Below are 26304 nucleotides of genomic sequence, written 5' to 3' on the forward strand. Positions count from 1 at the left end.
CTAATTCACATCGTACTTAACATCCCAACAAATCCCAAAATAAATAGAGAATGACTATATGACGAAAAACATGCATGAAAATAATGCAATTCGCTTAATAAGTAAGTTCCCTTTGAACTTTCCATAGTAAACATATATTGAATATGTTGATGGTCAACTTTGACCCTGCCTTTTAAAATTAATTTATTTATACTTAATAATTTGCAACGAATATGTTGAAAATATTTTCAATCAATAATATCTATTTTTTACAAAATTAATTAAGTATTACTGTAGTTTTGAAATTAATAATTTGATATTATAATAACTATAAATATACCATGCTTACTATTTTAAGATTATTAAAATAACTGTTACCTACGTCACATAGGCTTTATAATTAATTTAATGTACTATTCCTTAATTTCTAATCAATTAGATTATTATGTTAGTAATTCGAAATTAGTGTAGTAATATAAAAGACAATGTATTTTATAAATAATTAATAACAACAATTATTAATACATTTGATAATTATGATTTTTACTAGATTTTATTAAAAATGATTATGTTTATTTAAATTAATTTCAAAGGAGTTAAAAGGCTAAAAGGCTACAATTGCAATTCTTAATTAAATATAGAGTGACTACCATTTAAATCAATTTTAGCACAATGACCAAGTCCAGTCTGAAATGACCCAGTCCAAGCAACCCCTCAAATGCACCTTGGCAATCCTTGTCATTCCCTTTAAACCGATCAGAGCTTGCCACATCACCCCCCTCCAACGCACACTAAAAAATACAATTGATCTGGACGTCCGTTTCTTTGATCAACATCCCACGATTTTTTACTCCATTTTCTCTTTAAATTAAAGCACTTAGTAGATTTAATCTTAGCCGTTGGATCACATGGATCCAACAACCACCAAAATTTTCCATAAAAAATGTTAAATCCTAAATTACCAGGACTGTTGATCTAAAAGATCAACGTTCAAATTCCATCCATCAATCTTAAACCTAGAGACGACACCAACTATCCCCCTAACCATAATCATTCTCATATTGAATGGCCGCTTCCCTTTCCCCTTTCTCTCTTATTTCTCTCAACCTCACGGACCTATCAATCTCAAAATTTTGCAGTAATTAGTGCAAGGTCATGAATCATGACCAAAAATCATCCTTCCTATCTTCTGTATCCGTGATTACCGCCTAAATCTTTCCCATTCATCATTAAAATTCAAACCCCCAATTTGAAACTCTAGACCTAAAATGAAGAAACTTCATTCGTTTGATTCCCTCCACTATCTCCAGATTCATAATTAACATTTGTTGTCTAGAGGTCAAATGTTGTGACCACTGGAAAGTGGAGCTTTGACCGATTAATTCTCACTCTCAATGGTTGAATCCTTCAAACTCGTGCCCACGTAAAGTTCTTGATGATTTCCTCCCTGTGTTTCTCTGATTTTATCCACCTTGCTATCATCATCAATATTTCGTCACTCTCCACTATCTAACTTGAATCTGTTGGAACCCTAAAGGCTTTAATGGACACTATAAACACGAGCCTTAAATGTTATCACCTAACACGTCGAAGGACACCTAACATCAAAAGAAAATTATTACACAATATAGTATCATTCAGAAATTTTTAATTGAAGTTCAAGTTCTTACTCAATCTCTGCTTTTCTCCTCTTTCTGGTTCTGAGTTTGCTTACTGGTCGAAGTTTGAGTCTTTGGCTTTCTAAATAGCTAAATTAAACACTTGTTTGGTTTGCTGCCTTGAAAGAGGTTAGTAGAACCTCAATTCTACTCTCTTTTTAAATTGTTTGAATTTGCAAGCATGATTCGTTCTATTATCTCATACTAAATAATGTTGTTGATGATGTGCTAATAGCTGACTGTTTTCATGTATTTGTTAATGACATATGGTTGATAAATTGATTCGTGAATCATAAGTTTCTTAAGTTGTCGAGATTAGAACTATGTGTTGATCTTAATGAACATATGATGATTTATATCTACTGATTAACTTTGAAAACAACTAAGAAACTCTTAAACAATCATGATAGCTAGTTTTGGACTTCTTTGATGTTTTATTAGAACTGCCGTGACTGTTATACATATCTGCCTTGGTTTTTATTTGCATTTTATAATGATTCACCTGGTAACCTAGACTTAAATGAAATGTGAACTTGCTTAGTGATAAAAATAAGACTGCCATCTTGGTTTTGGAATACCAGTTCATGACATTGAACCCATCTCTTCTTTTTGGCATGCCTTTGTGATTCTACTAATTTTTAGAAGGCCATTAATTATTTGATTAAACTCATGACTGCTTGAACACATTATATTAGCATATCCTAGGCTAATTAGATTCTTGTACCACTCTTGTGCGGATTCTGAAAGTTACCATGCACTTAACTTAAGCTATGAAGTTTGGTTAAAACGTGTTCATGTTCTGATGCTTCATCTGTTGTGCTAAAGTGTTGCAGTTAGGTTTCACTATACCAGAAATCTCATACTTGACTTGATTAATAGATTCACTAATGTAATGATACCCTTAACTCTTTCTGAAACTCATATAATGACACTGTTAGCCTGATTCTATGAGGATAACATCCTAATTCATGTTTGTCATAATATGATTTCTGCTAAGTGTGCCTTGTTGGTGTTCCCTTGGATACTCTCCACTTATTTGTTCTCCAGATAACTCTGTTTGTCTTTCATAATCATATACATGCCTACACTGTCCTTAAAACTTCACTAAGCTCACACAAGTGAACTAGGTCTAACCTATAAAAATGAGGTGAATCTTCTATTGCTACTATTTGTGTATAATAACATGCCCTATTCTCCAATGATATTAGTATGAAGCTAAGAGCTTTTATAGAGAAGTGATCATACCATTTGTTTAGAATGAGGCAGGACTGTTAACTTGAGGCTCTATTAGTACTCTTTAGAAAGTCTCAATTATAATTGTTAATTTGTATCTATGTTAATACTTTTAGAGGTTTTAATTGAAGTGGTTAACCTACATCTCTATTAATATTCTTTAAAAGTTGAGACTGTTAAATTGTATGCATGCTAGAAGTTAAAACTTAGGCTATTAAGAAAATGTTTCTATACCCAGGACTTTATAGGTTTGTGCCATGCATTTACTTTATTCTTAAGACATACGATCCAATTATTTCGGTTCCTAACAGTAATCTGATAATGTTCTTGTCTATATGTGTGCTTGAAGTTTGTGAAAAAGTATGGGAGAAAATATTATTATTTATCTAAAGTGTTGTACAACACCCTATTTATATACAATGATTACATAATAATAGGTATTTACTTCCCGATGTAGGGACACAATACATGACTAACTACTTAACACTCCCCCTCAAGCCGGTGCATATAAATTATATGTACCGAGCTTGTTACAAATATAACTAATACGAGAACCAGTAAGAGACTTAGTAAAATATCTGGTAGCTGATCATTCGACTTCACAAACATTGTAACAATATCTCCTGAGAGTATCTTTTCATTGAAAAAGTGACAGTCGATTTCAATGTGTCCAATCCTCTCATGAAACATCGAATTTGACGCAATATGAAGAGCAACTTGATTATCACACACCAGTTCCGTTTTGCTGATTTCTACGAACTTCAACTCATTGATTAACTACTTGAACCACACTAGCTCACATGTTGCCATAGCCATGGCCCGATATTCGACTTCGGCACTGGATCGAGCAACTACATTCTATTTCTTGCTCTTTCAAGAGACCAAATTACATCCTACTAGAATACAATATCCAGACGTAGAACGTTTATTAGAAGGTGATCCTGCCCAATCGGCATCTGTGTACCCAACAATCTGCTCATGGCCCCGATGTTTGAATAGTAATCCTTTGCCTGGAGCTGACTTTATATACCGAAGAATGCGAACAACTGCATCCTAGTGACTATCACATGAAGAATCCATAAACTGACTTACAACACACACTGGAAAAGAAATGTTAGGTCTAGTCACTGTGAGGTAATTCAGTTTGCCAACCAACCTCCTATATCTCATAGGATCTCTAAGAGGCTCCCCCTGTCTAGGTAGAAGCTTAGCATTCGGATCCATAGGAGTGTCAACAGGTCTGCAACCCATCATTCCAGTCTCCTCAAGAATGTCTAAGGTATACTTCTACTGTGAAATAACAATATATGAGCTAAACTGAGCAACCTCAATACCTAGAAAATACTTCATTTCCTAGATCCTTAGTTTGGAAGTGCTGAAAAGATGCTGCTTCAGATTAGTAGACCGAGAAACCACACAAGCTAGAACCCGATTGGGCTCCGAAATATCTAATCTCATGAACTGGTTGGCCAAGGCCTGAACATCAACTTCAAGTAGTCTCTCACCAATAGGTACAAATGCATGGCTACTAATACTCACCATCTTTCTACTCAAGGCATCATCCACCACACTGGCCTTCCCTGGATGATATAGAATGGTGATATCATAGTCCTTTAGCAGCTCAAATCATCTCTGCCGCCTAAAATTTATATCCTTTTGTTTGAACAGGTGCTGGATACTCCGAAGATCCGTAAATACCTCACAAGATACACCGTAGAGATAATGCCTCCAAATCTTTAACGCATGAATGATGGCTGCCAACTCCAAATCTTGAATGTCACGCCCCGTTTGGGCTTCGACACGTGACAACTCTTTTAAGTAGACATTAAAAGAGAAGAGTCGCCATCTAACAATTTTGAGGTGCGTTAGGGCACCTATTATGCAAATGACTATGTTTGCCTAGTCAACATTACCAAAGATCCGGTAAAGGCTCAAGTTACCTCAAATAAAAGGTGTTAGACACTCTACGAGGTCCACAACTGTGGGTCCCGACCGAATTTTAGACTATATTGGATTATTGGGTTAAGCTAAGTTGTAGATTGCTAAGTTGTTAATTAATCCTAGGCAGTCAAGTATGCAAATCAATTGAAGGCAAATAATTACTTAAATCTAGTCGTAGAAAGAATTTACGTGTAAGGATTTTAGCAAATATTACATCATGAAAGACTATTTAATTATATAAAAGGGGGACCTAAGTTTTTAAGCCTAATAGATCAACTCCCGTGCACAGTCTGTTAAGACCTTTACAGCCAAAAGTGCAATGGCTATTCGGGCAATTTATGTATCATGTGCGCTACCCTCATTACTATCTTTAAGTTGTTACCTAAAGTGCACTGGTTGATTCTAAATCGTGCCTTAGTAAGCCTACCTATCCCATTCTTATAGTCCAGAAGGTGTTGGACACTATCTAAAGGGATGGTTCTAGACTTAAAGAAAACCTCAAGTTTCTATTTCTATTTTTATTAGTGTCACATAAAAAGGAGCACATTGGGACTTAAACAAGTAGCACATAAGACAAGTAAGGGCTCATGTTGACCTCCAAATTAATTAAGTTAACTAAAGCGATGAAGTTATCGAATATATAGTATACTCACAAAATATAAATAAAAGCAAAATATTGGTCTACTGGACAATAGCCTATCACGTAATAGAAACTAACGAAAATTAATTATGAGATTGAACATAAAACTCCTTAAGTGTTTGGAAATTGAAATAACTAATAAAAGGATGATAAATATGATTTTAATAAAAGAAAGTTCTGCCTTTAGTTTAAAGCTAAAAGTAGACCCATAATAAGATATGAACTATTTTAAAGAAGCTGACGTACTACTCAAATGCCAATTATGGCATTTTCATGTAAAAGAAAATAAACAACGGGTCTTCTTTATCATCTCTTACAGGAAAGACTAGTGTTTATAATAACCAAATAAGTAAAGCATATCTTGAGCACATAAGTAGAAAAGAGGCGTATAAACAAGTAGCACATAATTTTTCCTTTTCCCAGCAACCCCCATTCACTATTATATAAAGTTTACTGCAAACTACAAGAATAAAATATAACATGAGCCTAAAGACGGCTAAACAAAATCTCTGTCTCTCTGGAAGACTCCTCTTAGGACCTTTCCAAATTTCTAGATCCAAAACTAAGCCCAAACTAGAGTTTGAGACCCTGTAAAGTCAACTAACACAAAAATGAATATATATGCCAATAGAAAAGAAATAAGCGACCAGGCCAACACTCAATTCTTGAATAAACTTATAACTTCTCACATACTTGATTTGATTATTGCTATTTCCTAAAATCATGATATAAGAGCACATTAGAGAATAATATTTAATATTCAATTTAGGCCATTTGCCAATCAGTCATTTATGTGTCGTAGAATTTCGGCACTTTTGATACCAATTACATAGACTTTAGTTTGTCTTTCAATGTATTTGTAGTTAAATCTTGTAAAGTTTTGATTTTTTGTAGTGCATAAGACTTGAAGACCCAAACACATGGAAAAGAAGTCAAAAAGTCCACAAAAGAGTAGGAATGCTGCAAGTATGCGATCGCAGAATTACTGAGCGGACCACATAACCACAGCAAACTGAAGCAGCTATTTTGCCAAATGAATAGAAGATTGTTCGATCCATTATGCGGTTGCAAAACACTTCCGCAAGCCGCATAATGACCGCACACGCGTAGCACTTCTGTGATGGAAAATGCGGCCGCATAATTGATATGCGGACCGCATAATGCAAATGCGGTGGATTTCTTGGATTGAATATCTGCAAATTTGCGATGAAAATGATGATTATGCGGACCGCACACACGGTATGCTACCATTATGCGGTCGCAGAAGGTGTCAGGATGGGCATTTTTGTCCAATCTTGACCCCGACTTTTAGTTCACTATAAATAGCTTTACTAGGAGTTTTGTGGGCCATTGAGTCTAAAAAAGGGACTACATTGAAGGCATTGAATACACCATTAATTTGAAGGCTTATGAAGAGAGAAACTTGTACTTTTGTAAGCTTTATGACTTTATTTATTGCTTTGCTTTTGTATTTTAGTATGAGTACTTAGTTTTAAATACTAAGGTTGTGGGCCTTAAATGAGTGTAATATTAATGGGTGTTTAATATTTTATATATATATATATATATATATATTGTCACACCTCCTTTTTCCGCCCCGCGAGGGTTGAAGGAGTTTTTTCCAATTAAAGGACAATCGAAACGAGATTTATTTATTTATTTCAGAGTCGCCACTTGGGAGATTTAGGGTGTCCCAAGTCACCAATTTTAATCCCGAATCGAGGAAAAGAATGACTCCATATTATAGTCTGCGTACCAGAAATCTGGATAAGGAATTCTGTTAACCCGGGAGAAGGTGTTAGGCATTCCCGAGTTCCGTGGTTCTAGCACGGTCGCTCAACTGTCATATTCGGCTTATTTATCTGATTTTAATACAATTATGAACCGATGTGCCAATTTTAACTTTTTACCACTTTATTATTATTATTTTTAAAAGAATGTGAACATCGCTTAAAACACGTCTTTGGACTGCGTCACATGAAATGCACCCACAATCCGGAACACATTTTATTTGATGTTTTGGGATTTGGATTTGGGTCGCATGAAATGCACACCCAAGCTTAAGAAAGTAAACTATTAAACACGCGCCTAAAGAGACTATCGCGTTATTATTTTGGGAAAGCCATGAAATTCGCTAAACGGCCCTCCCGAATTCTAAGTAATTAACACATATATTTTTGTGAGGGCCTCGCAATCTGTGTGTTTTATTTGGCGAGGCTCGTCTCGTTTTATTTAAAAGGATAAACCTATAGTGACTACATTTCTTCTATTAAGTTCGTCTCTAAAATAAAAGAAAATCCCTCAATTAATTACATGCTGAAAAAGTCGAACTTATTAGTTATTAGTTTATGGCTAATGTAAATGGAAAATTGCAATCGAGTTTGTACAAAGAGAGATTGCTTCCGTTCTATATTCTATTATTTAATAACACTGGAACATGAGATTTACGCACAATAATATCAAAACAGATTACTTGTTCTTTGATTAATTTAAACTAACATTATTAGATGAAAAAGTTATGCAACCTCGTTACTCATTAATCAATCGATCACATTATTATACAAAGAAAGGAAAATTCTATTCAAACACAAATCTAAACAGGAGGAATTCAACAGTAACAAAGCCTGATTAATATTTTCTTTCGCTTCAAACCGAGAGTGTACAAATGTGTACCTGGAAATGGCAGTACAAGAAGAAAATAAGTAGGAGTCAGCAACAATAATAACACATCAACAGCAGGTTCAGCAACACCGCAAAACCAGTAACGACCAGTGGAATAACCCAGTAACGGATTGAAAAATCAGCAATACCAAAATGCAATCGCAGTCAAAGCAGAAGAGAGACAGATACAAGATGCAGTAGTTTATTAATTTTCAATAACACCCGAGGAAAGGCAAACGGAATTTATTCAAGTCGAGTTTCGAGTTGTCTTTCTCTTTTTTTCAGTCTAACTCTCTCTCAAGTCTTAGTCCCTTTTGAATGTTCAAGTCCTAAAAATCCTCTCTCAAATCTTGGTCCTAATTCCCGTCCCCTTTAATGTGTCAAATGACCCTATATATATAGGAAGACAAGCCTTGAATCCCCAACCCGAAATTATTCCCCCAAGACATGCTTTGCCCCCACTATTTAATGTTTTCTTTATTTTAAACCTTGTCCCCCATGCCTACATTAAATAAATACAACAAACCCAACCCATTACAATTTGTCCCCCATGCCTAACATAAACAAATACAATATTCCCCTCCATCACATATTGTCCCCCATGCTTAACACAAATAATTATTCAAAATGTTTAATTACCAAACTACCCCTCCGACCTAATTGCAATTACCATTTTACCCCCGAACGTACTGCAATTTACCAAACTACCCCCATCAGCTCTAAACAATCAATTAATCATAACTTAACCAAAATATAGCCAAGATGACCAATTTCTCAACAATCTTCAACAACAAATCATATGAACACGATGAACAACAAATTCAAATTAATGGAAATAAGTTAACCATATTGGGAACCAATCCTGGTTAACTTAGACCAAAAATGAATGAGCAAAGAGACAACAATCCAAACAACAAAATGCATGATTCAAATTAAATCAACAAATCAAAAACCAAAACAAACTCAAATTAAATTACTGGACGAACTTCAAACAATGAATAAACATGCATTAAAATTTATTTTAAACAACAAACATGACGGATTAAATGATTCAAACAACATTAATAATTTCTGGAAAAATACATAACACATGAAACAAATTGAAGAAATAATTAATTAAATTTCAATTTGAATCTAACAAACATTAAACTAACAAATTTTTACCTAAACAATAAAACAAACATGAAATAAACATGAAAAACAACTAATTAAATTTCCATTTGAAATCTGAAAATTAATTCAACAAAACATATGAACATGAACAAAATAAAAAATCAAATATCTACCGATTTTAGATTCGAGAAATATCAGAACGAAATACGGACAAACATAAAACTCAAAAATCTACTAACCGGATCGAAACGAAATATGTACGGACTGTTTTGACGAGCCTCGACCAAAGCTCGAACAAACGATGACGAACACGAATTTAAGAAGTTGACGCCGAAGCAGTAGTTATGAAACAGAAGCAGCTGGGGGTGCGTTTGGTTTGCTTGCGCGAAGAAGCTGAAAGCAGAAGAAGCAGCGACGGAAACAGCTTAGCCATGGTGAGCTCAAGCTCGAAGAAGATGAAGTGAAGCAGCAGCGCGGTAGCAGTAGCTCGGAGGAAGGCAGCCATGGCGATGAAGAACGCAGCAGCAGCCCGCAGCACGGAGGAACTGGAGGATGAAGCAACGGCTTGTCGAGCTCAAACTCGATGAAGAAAATGAAGTAGTGGAAGCTTAGCCATGGCAGCTATGGTCCTTGGGGTCGTTTGGACGTGACGAACTGGACGACGCAGAAGACGAAGATGATGAAAGGTAGTCAACGGGAAGCTGGGCAGCAGGGTCGTGGGGGCAACGACGGATGAAGCAGGCGAACGGAGGGAGTCTATGGCGACGATGAGGTTGGTCTGGGTGGACGAAGAAGAAGGTAAAGGGCAGCCATGGGAGGTGTTTTTGAGTTTGGGGAAGAAGAAGCAAAAGTTGGAGGGGGGGATCCTTTCTAGGTTTTCTAGGGTTTTTGGGTTTTTTTATTTTTTTGTTTTGTTTTGTGTTAGACCAAAATGAAGAAGGGGTGTTGGGGATTTGGGTTAATGGAGCGGACCGGGTCGACCCGGTTTGAAGTGGACCGGGTCATGGGGAAGGTTGGGCAATTATTTGGGCCTGGGGTTGAAATTTGAAGAAGTGGCCCAATCCGATTTTTCTTTGTATTTTTGCCCTCTTTTCTTCTTTTATTTTCTAAAACTAAATTATAAAAGTACTTAAATTATTATTAAGAAATAAATTAAGTTATAAAAGCGCAAATTAACTCCCAATAACAATTAACACCTAATTAAGTAATAATTAAGCATAAAATTGTACATTTGGACATTAAATGCTAAAATGCAAAAGATGCCTATTTTTGTAATTTTTATTTTTTTGTAAACAAACTTAGTTACTAACAAATTGTAGAATTAAAATCCTACATGAAAAATGCGACATATTTTGTATTTTTTATTAATTTAACAAATAAACATGCACAGACAAATACAAATAATAATCCAAAAATGTCACAAAATTCTCAAAATTGCACACCAAGAAAAATCATTTTATTTTAAATTTTTTGGGAGTAATTCTCATATAGGGTAAAAATCACGTGCTTACAGCTGCCCCTCTTTGCCCGAAGACACGAAGAGTTTTCGCGCAAAGATAAAGCGAGCGATTTTTGCCCATCCGAGTACTCTGTGTGAAGCATTTTGTTTTTTGAAAAAGATTTAACTGAACCTTTGCTTCAAAGGTTTCCTACATATCCCTGGCTAAAGGGGAATCAGGTTAATGTAGTTCGGGAAGTTTTGGTAGCTGGGACTACCGTGGGACTGCAATGTTACTGCTGTTGCATGCTATTACCGCTGCTTACCGATATCCTTGTTACACCATGCTTAAAAGAAAACATGAAGCTAGGCTAGACTAAAATTTGTTCTTTTTGCGTTGCTTTCTTGTCGGCTTGTGTTTCCTCCGGTGCTTTTCTTCCGTGAATTTGGGAATGATACTGCCCCGTTGCTTTTCTGAATACCAGTTTTCATCATTTTGCTTGGTCTGTTGGGGACATGGCTTTCTTCATTAAGCTTTTCGGCGGTTCCTCTGGGGGTACGGCTCTCTTCATCAGATTTGTTATGCTGGGCATAATTCAATGTTCACAAGCCGCTTCTTTCAAGACGCGTCTTTTCATCCTTTTGATTTAGGCGCTTGAATTTGTGCTGGGACCTCTTGTTGCAACCTTTTGCTTCCCGGTGCTGGGGATCTTTATTGTTTCCTACTGGGGATTCCTGTTGTAACCTTCTGCCTTTCGGTGGGGTTACTGATTTCAAAATCTGCAGTATAAGACTAAAAAGTATTCCTCTTGTTATATAGGTGGGCGCCTGAAACATGAAATGTAAAGACTGAAATGTATTCCTCTCGTTATGTAGGTGGGCGCCTGACATGAAATGTAAAGACTGAAATGTATTCCTCTCGTTATGTAGGTGGGTGCCTGACATGAAATTTAAAGACTGAAAAGTATTCCTCTCGTTATGTAGGTGGGCGCCTGACATGAAATGTAAAGACGGAAATGTATTCCTCTCGTTATGTAGGTGGGCGCCTGACATGAAATGTAAAGACTGAAAAGTATTCCTCTCGTTATGTAGGTGGGCGCCAGAAACATGAAATTTAAAGACTGAAAAGATTCCTCTCGTTGTGTAGGTGGGCGCCTGACATGAAATTTAAAGACCGAAAAGTATTCCTCTCGTTATGCAGGTGGGCGCCTGACATGAAATGTAAAGACTGAAATGTATTCCTCTCGTTATGCAGGTGGGCGCCTGACATGAAATTTAAAGACTGAAAAGTATTCCTCTCGTTATGTAGGTGGGCGCCTGACATGAAATTTAAAGACTGAAAAGTATTCCTCTCGTTATGTAGGTGGGCGCCTGACATGAAATTTAAAGACTGAAAAGTATTCCTCTCGTTATGTAGGTGGGCGCCTGACATGAAATTTAAAGACTGAAAAGTATTCCTCTCGTTATGTAGGTGGGCGCCTGACATGAAATTTAAAGACTGAAAAGTATTCCTCTCGTTATGTAGGTGGGCGCCTGACATGAAATGTAAAGACTGAAATGTATTCCTCTCGTTATGTAGGTGGGCGCCTGACATGAAATGTAAAGACTGAAATGTATTCCTCTCGTTATGCAGGTGGGCGCCTGACTTCAGCAACTTTGAAAACGAAATGCCATTCCTTTCTTTAGGTTGGCGAGTTTAAACAATTTTTTTTTAAAAAAGAAAACGCCTTTCCTCTCTTCAGACGGGCTCCTGACTTCAAATAAACAACTTTTAATATAAACGCCATTCATCTCTTCAGGCGGGCTCCTGATTTCAACAACAACTTTGAAAATAAAATCCTATTCGAGGGCGGATGGACCCAAAATATCCTATTCGAGGGCGGATGAACCCAAGATATCCTATTCGAGGGCGGATGAACCCAAAATATCCTATTCGAGGGCGGATGAACCCAAAATATCCTATTCGAGGGCGGATGAAACCAAAATATGCTATTCGAGGGCGGATGAACCCAAGATATCCTATTCGAGGGCGGATGAACCCAAAATATCCTATTCGAGGGTGGATTAACCCAAAATATCCTATTCGAGGGCGGATTAACCCAAAATATCCTATTCGAGGGTGGATGAACCCAAAATATCCTATTCGAGGGCGGATGAACCCAAAATATCCTTAAAACTTGAAAATGTCTTACCTCGAAAATTTGCTGGGGATTATTTTGCTGGGGATGAATTTTCCTTTCTTCCTTACCCACTCTGGGCTGCCCGAAACTCTGTCGAGGATGCTTCTACATCTCGATGATCCGCTGGTGATAACACTACGAACTGCTGAGTAACCCTGCTGGGGATAACACTGTTGGGGGGTAAAATGTTATCAGCTGGGGATAACGCTGTCGAGGATAACACTGCCGGGGGATTCTGATTCCTTCAGAACTAGTGCTTCACTCTTCGGAAGGTTGTTGGGAATGATGCTAGCCTCTTGCTTTTTCTGAGCTCAAGTTTCATCCCTTTGCTGGGGAACAACTTCCTCCATTGAAACTTATTATGTTGGGGGCAACACTGGTTCTAAGACCACTTCCCTTGAGACTGACGTTATCTTTATTCTTCCCCGAATGGCTACCTGACTTCCAAAAAATTTTCTAAATGGAAGGAAAATTTTCTGCCCCAGTTTGATAATATCCCTTGTGCATGCATTTCTGGCATCAATGCCATTTCCTTTACCTGTTTCAAATCAAACAAAATTTGTTAGTTTAAAACATGGTGGTTGGTTGTGATACTCCTACTGGGATGGTTTTTCCTTTTCTCCTTCCCTGCTCTGCGCTCCAAAACTTGTTGGGGATGATATTATTTGCTAGGGATAATCCCTTTCTGCTGGGGATATCCCTCTTCTTTTGTGGCATAGTTCGGAAATTGGCATTTCCCCAAATCATGCTCACTGCTTTCCTTGCTTTGCTCATGGGCCTTGGCCTTGAGGTTTATAACCTTGGTTTTGGCAAGGATATCCCTCTTGACACTCGTCAATCCTTTTGTCAATTCCCTTTCGTTGGGGATATATTTTGACATTGGCCTCGCGCTTGTTCCTTGCTGACTATACCACTTGGATGTACTAGCCAGATCTCATTTTGCATAATTGTAAAGCTGATGGCATATTTTGAAGTCATTTCTCACTTGTTCTGACCAAACAGACTCTACTGGGGAATTTTTCTATGAAAGGAAAAGATAAAAGGGAACAGAATAAAAAAGACAAAGGAAAAAGATGACTCTTTAACAAAAGAAACTATAAATAAAAACCTATCAAACGCAGATACCGACTCTAATGGTCATGACATGCACATGTGGCCTATCCTCCGCCGTCAATCATTTTTCAAGATCTTCAATTGGCAATTCCCCATCTGATTCTCAATCTTATTCGACTTGTAGTGGCCAAAGGGTTTTCACTATCAAGCCTCTCTCATTTTGGTTTTTCTCTCAGCTTTCATCGCCTTATGGTGTCCGTGAAGATTTTCACCGATAAGACTCTCTCATTTGTATCACTTTCCAGCTGGGGATTTGGAGTGTTGCCGGTATGACTCTCTCTACTGGAGATTAGAGTCCTTTCTGCTGTGGAACAGAATGTTATGTTCGCCGGTAAGACTCTCATTTGTCTGACTTGGCATCTTTTGAAGACTGATCAGAAGGTCTTTCTTTGGACTGTAATGTGGGTTTTTGGATAGGGCTAGAAAGAAAGGGTATTAAAGGCTCAAAAATGAATCGATTTTGGGTTATTAATTACAACCTTCGGAACTAGATTTATTTACAACAAACGCAACCTTTGCCCCTGTTTCTTGCTTGGGGATATTTTAATTGATTTGTTTTTCATTTTTCAAAACTATGACCGAGCCGTGAAGCGCCTACGTATCCTCTTGGAGGAATCAGGTCAAACGTAGTTCCCAATTCCTCTTTTTCATTTGACTTTCTTTTGTTCTGTTTTTTTTGTTGTTTTTTTTTCTCTTTTTTTTTTCTCTTTTCCCTTTTTCGTTTTGTTGTTTTCTTTTCTTTCTCTCTTTTTTCTTTTTATCTTCCATGTTTTGTGTTTCTAACCTGTTGTTACCGATTCCGAATGAGGGGTATGAAAGAAAAATAAATAAGGCTCAAAAGGGGTAACGAAGGATAAAGTGTTTAGGTAGCAGAACAAAATGCCTTCATCATTCCAGTCTTCAAAACATGCCAAGTGCAAACAACACAATTAAACAAAGATTTGCAGTCTCTTTCGATGGTGCTGGACTTGACAATTATGTTAAACATTTTATTTTTCCTTTGTCATTTCTAAAGCACCGTTGGGAGACGCTCTCATTATCATAGACGACCCTCATGCCAATTTGGCGAATCTTGCTTTTAACGGTTTTCTTTGTGTTTAACTTGCCCTAGTTCCACATGACTCGAGCTCCGAATATTCTCAAACCGTCCTTATTTTTTGGGGTTTTATGATTAACTTTTAAGATCAGGCCCAAACTGCGTGCGCATGTCATGTCACTAGAATCAGCGCTGAACAAAATGACAAAAGGACTAAACAAAAAGATGACTGGAAATAATAAAAGACCGGATTTTGCATTAGACTACCGGTGAAATGGTTTGAATAACAAAACAAACAAAACAAACCAGAACAAAATCCTAAAACAAACTGGACAAAATTTAAACAACCGCTATGACAAAACGGAAAGTTAAAACAGTTTGACACAAGACAATATCCGAATTATAACCCTAATAATCCGAACAACAGAAATGAAAACAAAATAAGCCACCACAAGCTTCTCTCTTGCTAACCAAGGAACGAAGCGTCCTCCCACTTTATCAAAAACTGGCATCTTAGCCACTGAGCTTTGCATCAATACTGCCAAGACCATTACCAGCTTCAACATCATCAACCTCCGTCGACGAGTTCTCGATAAGGTTCGAGTGCTCCATGTCACTGTTATTGATCACAATCCGCCCTTCTTGGATCATTTTCTCTACTTCCCTTTTCAAATTATGACAGCTCTCAATGTTGTGCCCTATGACATCAGAGTGGTATGCGTATCGCGCTGCCGGATCAAAGTTCCTTGCCAGTGGATTTGGAGTACATGCGGGGAGTGGCTCAATCAAGCCAGCATGCCTTAGTCTTCCAAACAGACTGGCATAAGATACCCCGATAGGGGTGAGAGCTTTTCCTCGTTTCAGCAACCTCTTCATTCTTGCATGTTGACAGGGCCGGAAACCTGATCCAGATGGCTTTTGGTAGGCTTGTGTGGGTGGGTAGGCATTTCGTGGAGCCGGGTACCTGGAAAGTGAAGTATGGCTTTTAAGGTCACGGGGAAAGAAGTGGTGTTGGGGAGCGGAGAAGCATTGAGGAGTGATGGATCTACTCGGGTAGCTGGGAAAGCTGCCATAAGTGGGTTGGGATGGAGAGTATGGGGGCTCTTCTGTTATGGTGTTGGGTGCTTGGGTAATGACAGAGTTCAAGAGGCTTGGCGGTGGATGGGGTGGTGCTTTTCCAGTTATCCATGCCTGATACATGTCTGCCACATGCTGTCTCAGCATTTTCACTTCTTCTACCAACCCGTTGTTCTGTTCGACCAATTGTTGTCGGTCATCAGTACCGACCCACTCGGTTCTGCGGTTCTGAGCCATTGTCCTTTGACTTTGCTTTGCAGGGAGGAGTTACCACAACCAACCACTTTTCTATATATGAACACAGCAAAGGGAAGCCATCACGTTAGTGTTAGGGCATTTGACAGATAATCATATATCAGAGATGCAATGCACCTAAGCAGTTAAACCGTTCTATCAGGGATGCGATGCACTCACGCTTTCTTTTATTTTTCTTTCTCTTTTTTTCTTTTTCAGTGGTGGTCGAATCTTATGGAGATTGCCTACGTATCATGACCCCGCATGAATCAGACCGAGCGTAGTTCGTGACCACTAAAAGATAAACAATACTAAATATTTTTTCTCAATTTTCATATTATAACAAACTGGGTTTCAAAGGTTTGAAGATAACCTACAAACTGGAAAATCAAACAACCCATATATTCTAATTAAAGATTTACAAACTCCAAAACAAATGGCCAGCTTCCTTTCTCCGTTTGACAAATGCAACCGAACGGTTATTTTTGCAAACGTGGCCCCTCCAAATTTCACATGAATTTGAGGTCGGGGAGGATTATTTTATGACACTTTACAAACTTGTCCGTTCTTTTACGAAAATAGCCTTTCGACAACTGAAAGATACTCTAAGGCTATTTCGGAAAGAACGGTTTAAGACGCGACCGAAGCTGGCTCGACTTATTTTTGACTAAAAATTCAAACGGTATTCACCTGACCGCGGACTCCTTTTTTTTTTTTCAAATTACAATGAAAACGTGGTGTTGCAAACACGGCCCTTCAGCGCCTCGGGGACGAAGATTTTTAAGGCTGTGTGGGTCAACTTGACCAAATTTTAAACATGACCCAAAAAGTGGTTATTTATGCAAAGTCAGCCTTCCGGCGTCCCTTTCGGGAACATTTGGCTATTTTGACAAACAACATCACCCGACTTATTTATGACAAAATTAAAATGTTGACATGTTTTTTTTTTACTTATTTGCTTTTGGCTATTTTAGCAAAAGGTGGGATTGGACCCGATGAGGGTTGCCTACATATCTCACATCCGGTGAGAATCAAACCCGCGTAGTTCGGGCAGATCAAGAATAAGTAAATGAACTAACCCCCTTTTTTTATTTTATTTTTTGAAGGAAAGACTTATAAAGAAGAAAAGGATTATTTTTGCAAAGAAGGATTTCTAAGAAAATGTTTTTGGAATTTTACCTTCAATGAAAGAAATGCTTCTAAAAGTATTTTTTTTGAATTTTGAATTTTCTTTTAAATTTTGAAAGAAGACGGAAAATATTTTCGGATTTTTTATTTTATTATATATATATATATATATATATATATATATATTTTAAAATAATTAAAAAGACTTTCTAAAGAAGTCAATAATGGAAAATATTTTTGGATTTTTTGTTTTTGAAAATTGGGGGTCTAAAAAACTTTTCTAAACTTTTTGGCAAGACAAATATTTTTGCGACAAATAAAGATATATATATATATTTTGGAAATAAAGAAAAACTTTTGGATTTATATATATATATATTTGCAACAAATAATAAAACCACTTTCAACGATCGACTCTTTTTATTTTTTTATTTTGGCATTTTCATAAACAAACAAATAAATAAAAAAACCATTTTAAAAACAAGACTCTTTTTCATTTTCATTTTCAAACTATTTTTTTCTAATTTTTTTTTGAAGAACAACGACTTTTTTTTTCTATTTTTCCTTTGCTTTTAATAAAACAAACTAATAAGACATTTTTTTTCATTTTCCCAAAATTTCGGCAGCGTTGACAGTATTTGGGTATTGGATTTTTTTTTCCAAAAATAAACAATCAATTCCCTAACCGCTATTTCTTTTTCTTTTCAATTTCACAATATTCATAATATTCAAACACCGGTCAGTATGCGGGCGCGAGACAAAGTAAATGCACGGAAAACAAATAGGATGCATCAGGATGGTCTTTTCATATCAGGTTGCTAGTCCTAGACGGACCCAACCCCTGTGTTGAGTCCCCAAAGTCAAATGCACATGATGTAAATAAGCGTTCCTACTAGGGATCCGGCATGAGGCTTTGTTATACTAAGTTTTAAAACCTAGGTGTTTGTTCTAGACCTGGCTTACCCGAGCGGACAACTCGAGCCGAGGATGGAGAGCTGTGTACCGGTAACCAAAGGGCCATCCGGTTTTGCAACTCCTCCGAATCCTCGTTCTATTTTGGTATATGACACTAACAGAAAGAAGTCACGACCAGTGTGCACTCCTCAAGAGAGAGAAGAGAGGGGTTTCGACACAGTTTATATATACAGTCCAAGTAATATCAAAGCGGTAAAACACATCATCTAGCACATTGAGCCCAAACATGTAACAAAATCAGATAAAACCAAATATAACAATTTATCTAAGCTCGAATTTCTAACCCTGAACCAGTGGTTCTGGGTCTTACATCCCCAGCAGAGTCGCCAGAGCTGCCACACCTCCTTTTTCTGCCCCGCGAGGGTTGAAGGAGTTTTTTCCAATTAAAGGACAATCGAAACGGGATTTATTTATTTATTTCAGAGTCGCCACTTGGGAGATTTAGGGTGTCCCAAGTCACCAATTTTAATCACGAATCGAGGAAAAGAATGACTCCATATTACAGTCTGCATACCAGAAATCCGGATAAGGAATTCTGTTAACCCGGGAGAAGGTGTTAGGCATTCCTGAGTTTCGTGGTTCTAGCACGGTCGCTCAACTGTCATATTCGGCTTATTTATCTGATTTTAATACAATTATGAACCGATGTGCTAATTTTAACTTTTTACCACTTTATTATTATTATTTTTAAAAGAATGTGAACATCGCTTAAAACACGTCTTTGGACTGCGTCACATGAAATGCACCCACAATCCGGAACACATTTTATTTGATGTTTTGGGATTTGGATTTGGTCACATAAAATGCAAACCCAAGCTTAAGAAATTAATCTATTAAACACGCGCCTAAAGAGTCTATCGCGTTATTATTTTGGGAAGGCCATGAAATTCGCTAAATGGCCCTCCCGAATTCTAAGTAATTAACACATATATTTTTGTGAGGGCCTCGCAATCTGTGTGTTTTATTTGGCGAGGCTCGTCTCGTTTTATTTAAAAGGATAAACCTATAGTGACTACATTTATTCTATTAAGTTCGTCTCTAAAATAAAAGGAAATCCCTCAATTAATTACATGCTGAAAAAGTCGAACTTATTAGTTATTAGTTTACGGCTAATGTAAATGGAAAATTGCAATCGAGTTTGTACAAAGAGAGATTGCTTCCGTTCTATATTCTATTATTTAATAACACTGGAACATGAGATTTACGCACAATAATATCAAAACAGATTACTTGTTCTTTGATTAATTTAAACTAACATTATTAGATGAAAAAGTGATGCAACCTCGTTACTCATTAATCAATCGACCACATTATTATACAAAGAAAGGAAAATTCTATTCAAACACAAATCTAAACAGGAGGAATTCAACAGTAACCAAGCCTGATTAATATTTCCTTTTGCTTCAAATCGAGAGTGTACAAATGTGTACCTGGAAATGGCAGTACAAGAAGAAAAGAGGTAGGAGTCAACAACAGTAATAACACAGCAACAGCAGGTTCAGCAACACCGCAAAACCAGTAACGACCAGTGGAATAACCCAGTAACGGATTGAAAAATCAGCAATACCAAAATGCAATCGCAGTCAAAGCAGAAGAGAGTCAGATACAAGATGCAGTAGTTTATTGATTTTTAATAACACCCGAGGAAAGGCAAACAGAATTTATTCAAGTCGAGTTTCGAGTTGTCTTTCTCTTTTTTCAGTCTAACTCTCTCTCAAGTCTTAGTCCCTTTTGAATGTTCAAGTCCTAAAAATCCTCTCTCAAATCTTGGTCCTAATTCCCGTCCCCTTTAATGTGTCAAATGACCCTATATATATAGCAAGACAAGTCTTGAATCCCCAACCCGAAATTATTCCCCCAAGGCATGCTTTGCCCCCACTATTTAATGTTTTCTTTATTTTAAACCTTATCCCCCATGCCTACATTAAATAAATACAACAAACCCAACCCATTACAATTTGTCCCCCATGCCTAACACAAACAAATACAATATTCCCCTCCATCACATTTTGTCCCTCATGCTTAACATAAATAATTATTCAAAATATTTAATTACCAAACTACCCCTCCGACCAAATTGCAATTACCATTTTACCCCCGAACGTACTGCAATTTACCAAACTACCCCCATCAGCTCTAAACAATCAATTAATCATAACTTAACCAAAATATAGCCAAGATGACCAATTTCTCAACAATCTTCAACAACAAATCATATGAACACGATGAACAACAAATTCAAATTAATGGAAATAAGTTAACCATATTGGGAACCAATCCTGGTTAACTTAGACCAAAAATGAATGAGCAAAGAGACAACAATCCAAACAACAAAATGCATGATTCAAATTAAATCAACAAATCAAAAACCAAAACAAACTCAAATTAAATTACTGGACGAACTTCAAACAATGAATAAACATGCATTAAAATCTATTTTAAACAACAAACATGACGAATTAAATGATTCAAACAACATTAATAATTTCTGGAAAAATACATAACACATGAAACAAATTGAAGAAATAATTAATTAAATTTCAATTTGAATCTAACAAACATTAAACTAACAAATTTTTACCTAAACAATAAAACAAACATGAAATAAACATGAAAAACAACTAATTAAATTTCCATTTGAAATCTGAAAATTAATTCAACAAAACATATGAACATGAACAAAACAAAAAATCAAATATCTACCGATTTTAGATTCGAGAAATATCAGAACGAAATACGGACAAACATAAAACTCAAAATCTACTAACCGGATCGAAACGAAATATGTACGGACTGTTTTAACGAGCCTCGACCAAAGCTCGAACAAACGACGATGAACACGAATTTAAGAAGTTGACGCCGAAGCAGTAGTGATGAAATAGAAGCAGCTGGGGGTGCGTTTGGTTTGCTTGCGCGAAGAAGCTGAATGCAGAAGAAGCAGCGACGGAAATAGCTTGGCCATGGTGAGCTCAATCTCGAAGAAGATGAAGTGAAGCAGCAGCGCGGCAGCAACAGCTCGGAGGAAGGCAGCCATGGCGATGAAGAACGCAGCAGCAGCCCGCAGCACGGAGGAACTGGAGGATGAAGCAACGGCTTGTCGAGCTCAAACTCGATGAAGAAAATGAAGTAGTGGAAGCTTAGCCATGGCAGCTATGGTCATTGGGGTCGTTTGGACGTGACGAACTGGATGACGCAGAAGACGAAGATGATGAAAGGTAGTCGACGGGAAGCTGGGCAGCAGGGTCGTGGGGGCAACGACGGATGAAGCAGGCGAACGGAAGGAGTCTATGGCGACGATGAGGGTGATCTGGGTGGACGAAGGAGATGGTAAAGGGCATCCATGGGAGGTGTTTTTGAGTTTGGGGAAGAAGAAGCAAAAGTTGGGGGGGGGGATCCTTTCTAGGTTTTCTAGGGTTTTTGGGTTTTTTTATTTTTTTGTTTTGTTTCGTGTTGGACCAAAATGAAGAAGGGGTATTGGGGATTTGGGTTAATGGAGAGGACCGGGTCGACTCGGTTTGAAGTTGACCGGGTCATGGGGAAGGTTGGGCAATTATTTGGGCCTGGGGTTGAAATTTGAAGAAGTGGCCCAATCCGATTTTTCTTTGTATTTTTGCCCTCTTTTCTTCTTTTATTTTCTAAAACTAAATTATAAAAGTACTTAAATTATTATTAAGAAATAAATTAAGTTATAAAAGCGCAAATTAACTCCCAATAACAATTAACGCATAATTAAGTAATAATTAAGCATAAAATTGTACATTTGGACATTAAATGCTAAAATGCAAAAGATGCCTATTTTTGTAATTTTTATTTTTTGTAAACAAACTTAGTTACTAACAAATTGTAGAATTAAAATCCTACATGCAAAATGCGACATATTTTGTATTTTTTTATTAATTTAACAAATAAACATGCACAGACAAATATAAATAATTATCCAAAAATGTCACAAAATTCTCAAAATTGCACACCAAGGAAAATCATTTTATTTTGAATTTTTTGGGAGTAATTCTCATATAGGGTAAAAATCACGTGCTTACATATATATATATATATATATATATATATATATATATATATATAATGGTTGGTTGATATTTATTCATTTCTTGTGTTTTATTTATTGTTGGTGGTTACAACTTATTCCATTTTACTCTTTCTTTACTTGGAAAAGTGGGTTAGAGTTTGGTAGAAGTGAATATCAAGAACTCAAGATCTTAAACCTTGTTTAATAGAATTGCTTAGGAATAAGTGAATTCTACTTGGCATAAATTAGTTGTTCTTAATTGCAACTTTTTTAAATTTGGAAAAATCATAAAGAGAAAATACTACCAACCATTAGAAAATATTGGGTAGTCATTTAGAAACCATTTGCATATCAAAGGACCTTCCATTAGAAATATATCATATTAACACTGATAACATTACATTTCATTAATGGTGACACAATCTTGGTTTCCTTAATCAGATTAATCACATTCTCATAACAAAATAGTTATATTGATAAATCACAATTATATCATTCTTTTGTTAAGCAAAAGGAATAGAATTACTATTCAAGTCAAGTTTAACACTACTCAAGTAACCTTTTCACATCTATTCCATGTGGGGTTCGACCCCAACCTTGTTGGGTTATTATATTTGATACCAACCGCCTTACACTATTTATTTAAAGTGTAATTTGAGCGTATCAAATTTTAGTGCCGTTGCCGGGGAATACGATTTTGAAATTATTAATTAGTGTGTGTTTTACTTTACGTTTTCTTCTATTCCATCACACTTTGTTTTCTTTGCTTGGTGTTGAAAGGAAAACATGGCCGAGTATGATGAAGAAGAGAATCATTTTGCGGATATAGATGAGTACATTGAGGATACAAATGCTACTGTACCTCCAAGAGTTGATGTTTCCAATTTCAAGGTGGAACACGGTTTAATCTTAATGCTCAAAGCAGAGGGGTTTTTCAGAAATTCCACCGATGATGATCCGACACAACATCTTAGAAACTTCTTGGGTGTGTGTGCGATGCACAAGCAGAACAACGTCTCAGATGATGCCCTAAGATTGAGGGTGTTCAAGTACTCACTAACTAGAGAGGCAAGGAAATTGATCCAAAATCTACCACCAAATTCCATTCATTCTTGGCCTGAACTCGTCCGAGCTTTCCTAGCTAAGTGGTTCCCGCAAAGCAAGAAGTTTGAGCTCCAGGATAAAATTTTCTTTTTCAAGCAATTACAGGGAGAACACCTACATGAGGCATGAGATCGATTCAAGCTATATTTAGTAAGGTCGCCCAATCATGGTTTTCCGGATTCTATCTTGTTGGAAAAATTCTACATGGGCTTGGATGCTATGAATCAATCTATAGCCAAAAATACAGCTGATGGATATTTTATGAATAAAACATTTACGAGGATCACACAAATCCTTGACAAATTGTCAAAACATAACCAATATTGGCACTCAGAGGACAACACGGGTGGAATTGCATATGGCACTCCTTCCTTGACCAACATGATTAAAGAGAACCAAGAAAGAGATCAAGTAATTGCTGGGCTTGCCACCAACATCAATGTGTTGACAAAGATGTTCATTAAAAGCCAAACAAAAAAAGTGAATATGGTGGAAGATGTTCCACCCACATCAAACGAGGATTATGAGAAAGAAAATTATGTCAACAACTCTCAAGGAGGTTATCAAAGGCAACCGCAGCAAGGTTCAGGACAACAAAACCAATGGAGTCCTAAACTGTAAGGGCAAGGCAACCAACAATGGCAAAATGACCAAGGTAGTTCAAATCAAGGGAATTGGAGTAACAACAACAACAATTTTTCAAAACGAATTTCAAACCCCTATGTTCCACCGAATGGGGAATATTCCAACTCTCCGCATTGGAAGGAAGGTTCTTCAAGTGATTCCAAGTTGGAAAACATGTTTGAACGAGTATTGCAAAATCAAGATAGGTCTGACACTTCAATGAGGAATATGACCGAGTTTGTTGGTTCTCATACTGTATTTATTCAAAAGTTGGAGATGCAAATAAGAGAATCTCAAGATGGTAGAATCCGAAGCAAAAGGGAACACTTCCAAGTGACACAATTACAAACCCAAAAGGTAGTGGGGGCAGTCCAACTTCTCATTGTATGGCAATCACGACTAGGAGTGGGAAAATACTTCAAGGAGAGAATGAACAAGTGGTCGAAGTGGAAGATTCCAAACAAGAAGTTGAGGCACAAGTTGAGGTGCCAATTGTGTTGAAGCTAAAAAGGTCCTAGAAGAGGTGAAAATTTAAGAAGTGAACCGGGAAGAGGTTAAGGAAAAGGTGACAGAGACACCAAAAACTCTAGCACCAATTCCCATACCTCCTCCTCCTTTTTCTCAAATACTTGCTAGGAAGGTTGATGGTAGCAAATTCGAGAAGTTTTATGACATTTTCAAGCAATTATCGGTGAATACACCATTTGTAGAAGCATTTCAAGAGATGTCAGGCTTTGCTAAGTATTTGAAAGACTTGATCGCCAAGAATAAAACCATCAAGAATGAAGTGGTGAATGTGACTCACCGGTTAGTTCCATCATTTCAACAATCACCGATCAAAAGAAAGAAAACCCGGGAGCTTTTTACTATTCCATGCACTATTGGGGCGCATGATTTTGCAAGAGCTCTTTGTGATAATAGGGCTAGCATCAATTTAATGCCTCTTTATATTTACAATCAAGCGGGGTTAGGTATGCTAAGGCCTACAAGTATGAGGTTGCATATGGTCGATCGTTCAATAAAGAGACCAGTGGGGATTGTTGATGATGTTCTTGTGAAAGTGGGGAAGTTCCTCCTCCCCACCGATTTTGTGATCCTTGATTGTGCTATTGACAAAGAAATCCCTATCATCTTATGGAGACTATTTCTTGCTACCGGAAGCGCACTTATGGATTTAGAACGAAATGACATCAAGTTTCGAGTTAATGACGAAGAGGTTATCTTTCAAGCAAGTAAGGGTATGAAGTTGCCACATGCATATGAAAGCATCTCAGTCATTGATGTTGTTGATGAGGTAGCAGACACAATCGAGATGAAGATGGAAGAACAATGCTTTGGTGAGGCATTGGTGACTACTTTAGTAAATTTTGATGGTGAAGACATAGAGGGGTCCATGGGATCGGTGAATGCATTAGAAGGACTTGGGTCCTACACTTATGCACCAAAGAAACTTTCTCTTGACTTAGAGAATAGAGTCACTCCTCCCGCCATGCCTTCAATTATTGAGCCACCGCAACTTTATCTCAAGCCACTTCCACCACACTTGAGGTATAAATTTTTTGGCTCTAATGACACTCTATTGGTAATCGTTTCTTCTTTGTTGAATGATGTGCAAGTAGAACAACTGTTGAATGTCTTTAGGGAGCACATGCAAGCCATTGGGTGGACAATAGCGGACATCCGAGGGATTCCCGCCGGAATTTGTGAGCACAAGATACAATTGGAGCAATAGAGCAAACCAAGTGTGTAGTATCAAAGAAGGTTAAACCCTTCCATGCAAGAGGTGGTAAAGAAAGAAATCATCAAATGGTTATGATATAATATATGAATCAACCAAACTATATAGATACCAGGTCCTATATAGGTTTCCACAAATAGCGCTAACGCAACAGTAAGTAAATAGAACAAGGAACTTTTATGTGGAAAAATCCCAGGTCAAAGAGATAAAAAACCACGACCTACACTGGTAGGATTTCAACTTCACTATGAGCAATCTTTAGATTACAACCTATGCAATCTAGGAATTAAACTCTTAATCCCTCCCTAACTTGTAATACACATATTACAAAGACTTCAACTCATGACTAACTCTAGTCACGACACAAACACTGAAAGTTTATGATTTACAAGGGGTTCCTAAATA

General features: G+C 37.1%; 1 long non-coding RNA gene across 1 annotated transcript; it reads left to right on the forward strand.

The window, feature by feature from the left end:
- The first annotated feature begins 1050 nt into the window (after window positions 1-1050).
- Window positions 1051-6485, forward strand: LOC138886440 (uncharacterized). The gene is made up of 2 exons (XR_011405169.1): window positions 1051-1766; window positions 6346-6485. It is a non-coding gene; the product is annotated as an uncharacterized lncRNA (long non-coding RNA).
- Window positions 6486-26304: the final 19819 nt, after the last annotated feature.

The sequence above is a fragment of the Nicotiana sylvestris genome, chromosome 2, assembly GCF_000393655.2.
Source record: "Nicotiana sylvestris chromosome 2, ASM39365v2, whole genome shotgun sequence".
Taxonomy (NCBI): Eukaryota; Viridiplantae; Streptophyta; class Magnoliopsida; order Solanales; family Solanaceae; genus Nicotiana; species Nicotiana sylvestris.